Source organism: Lactuca virosa, chromosome 4 (genome assembly GCF_052849685.1).
Source record: "Lactuca virosa cultivar CGN04683 chromosome 4, Lactuca_virosa_CGN04683_v6, whole genome shotgun sequence".
In the NCBI taxonomy this organism is placed as follows: Eukaryota; Viridiplantae; Streptophyta; class Magnoliopsida; order Asterales; family Asteraceae; genus Lactuca; species Lactuca virosa.
Window position 1 is genome coordinate 109,287,533 of NC_136429.1, and position 2,243 is coordinate 109,289,775.

Below are 2,243 nucleotides of genomic sequence, written 5' to 3' on the forward strand. Positions count from 1 at the left end.
ATGCCTACCGGGCCCTCAGCTCGTATCTGGAATGCCACCGAGCCCTCAGTACGAGTCTAGAATGCCTACCGGGCCCTCAGCTCATATCTGGAATGCTCCCAAGTCCTCAGTATGAGTCTGGAATGCCTATCGGGCCCTCAGCTCATATCTGGAATACTCTAGGGTTTGTTGGCTACCGCACGGAGCAATACAACCTCAACCCATCCCACATAACATATCAACATGTAACAGATAATGCACATACAGACAATCAATCAGTATCACAGGTAGTCCTACAGACCTACCCTCTAGCGTATCAAACTAGCATGCATAGCTAACTCATACTCAACATAATACAACTACTAGGATATCATATCCAATGGGCCGGCCTTGGTGCCTTAGACCCCTTAGTATAGTGAGGATAACTCACCTCGCAACTGTCGTCGGAAATAAGAAGGCTCAACTCCTGGGTCCAACACGAACTCCACCACCTATAGGTACCATACAAACCTTTTTCATAAATCTCCCAATTACCAGAAACCATCAGAAGTCAACTGGTCAACTCTTGGTCCAAGTCAAAGTCCACAGTCAAAGTCAACAGTCTATGTTGACTCGACTCGTCGAGTGCAGATCACCGACTCGTCGAGTCCTTCCTGAACTCGAGAAGTCGTGAAATCCTTGATTGGCTCATCGAGTTCCCTTTTTAACTCGTCGAGTTCATACGTGGCCAAGATTTGGAAGAAACCCTAGCCAACTCGCTGAGTCTTCTAACAACTCGCCGAGTTCAAGGCAATCTTCAACGAACTCGCCGAGTTGCTCAACCAACTCGCCGAGTTCACGGCTATGTTCATAGGACTCGCCGAGTCCAGCGTTCTACTCGCCGAGTTCATTCAGTCCTTTTTCCATACAGACCTGGTTTGAGCCATGCAGCGGCTCCAAACCACAGATCTAGGCTTCTAGGGCATGCTTATCACGTAAAGTTGCAAACTTTACATGCATGCATAGCTTTAAGGGCTCCAAATGTCAAAACTAAGCTCTTAATGGGGTTCTAAGCTCAAGAGGGACCTCAATCACGAACATAACTGAGACTTTACAACTCTAGAAGGTAATGAGGGTCCAGATCTGAAGTATAGCCCAACCATAAGGTTTCTCTACCAAGGATTTGGGGTTTTAGGGCTTAAAAGCAACAATTTAGGGACAAACAAGATCTAATAGATCAATAATCAAGATGGAAACTTTATTACCAGAATGGGTGACCACAAATGAATGTGTTCTGGATCTAAGTCCCCTTCCTTGAGCTCTTCAACCCCTTCCTTCTTCCACTTGCTCCAATGTGCACCAAAAGTCCCTTCACAAGGCAACAATCACTCAAACTCACCAATGGAGACTAGTGTTTAGATAAGGAATGCTCTGAGGGTGATGGAGGCTGAGATAGGGCTATAAGGACATTTAAATAGGGTGCAAACCCTAAGGATTAGGGTTTCCTCCTGACTGGCCTACTCGCCGAGTCCAGGCGTGGACTCGCCGAGTAGATCACTTAAAGCCCACGTCCAATTCGACATCTACTCGGCGAGTTAGGGCTACAACTCGCCGAGTAGCTCTTACAAAAAGAAACATTTAATAAAATTAAATACGTACCAGGAACGGGGCGTTACAATTAAGCATTGCTAGCACAGCAGCCATGTCTTCTGATGTTCCACTACCCATTCCCCTTGTTCCATCAAGTCTCCGGTTATGGTACTCACGAGAATGCTTTCATAACTCCTTTATCAAATCTTTCACTTCGCCCGGAGTTTTCTTAGTTAGTGGTCCTTGAGAGTCAAGGAGTTGCCTCGTCATCACATTTACTCCATCATAAAATATAGACACTTCTTGTTGTATGTTGAGGTCATTTTGAGGGCAATTTCTTAGTAATCCTTTATAGCGCTCCCATGCATCGTAAAGCGACTCACCCGGTTGTTGCTCAAAATTGGCTATTGTCTTCTTGAGTTTAGCTATCTTGGATGGTCGGCGAAATTGTTCTAGAAATTGCTAACGCATCAATGCCCAAGTAGTGATTGCACTAGGTGATAGTGCCTTTAGCCAGTCTTTTGTAGCTCCTTTAAAAGTGACCGGAAGCATCCTCAGCAAGACTGTCTCTCTAGGAACATTTGGGACATTCAAGTAGTCTACAATGTCATTGACCTCATCTAAATGCTTGTAAGCATCCTCATGCTCCTTTCCAGAAAATGGCACATCCTTTAGTGCAGTAAGAATGTGTCCTT

The 2,243-nt window shown here is 45.3% G+C and overlaps 1 non-coding gene across 1 annotated transcript; it reads left to right on the forward strand.

Moving 5' to 3' along the window:
* The first annotated feature begins 1,864 nt into the window (after positions 1-1,864).
* LOC145110231 (small nucleolar RNA R71) lies at positions 1,865-1,971 on the forward strand. Its single transcript, XR_013709612.1, has one exon. It is a non-coding gene; the product is annotated as a small nucleolar RNA R71 (small nucleolar RNA).
* Positions 1,972-2,243: the final 272 nt, after the last annotated feature.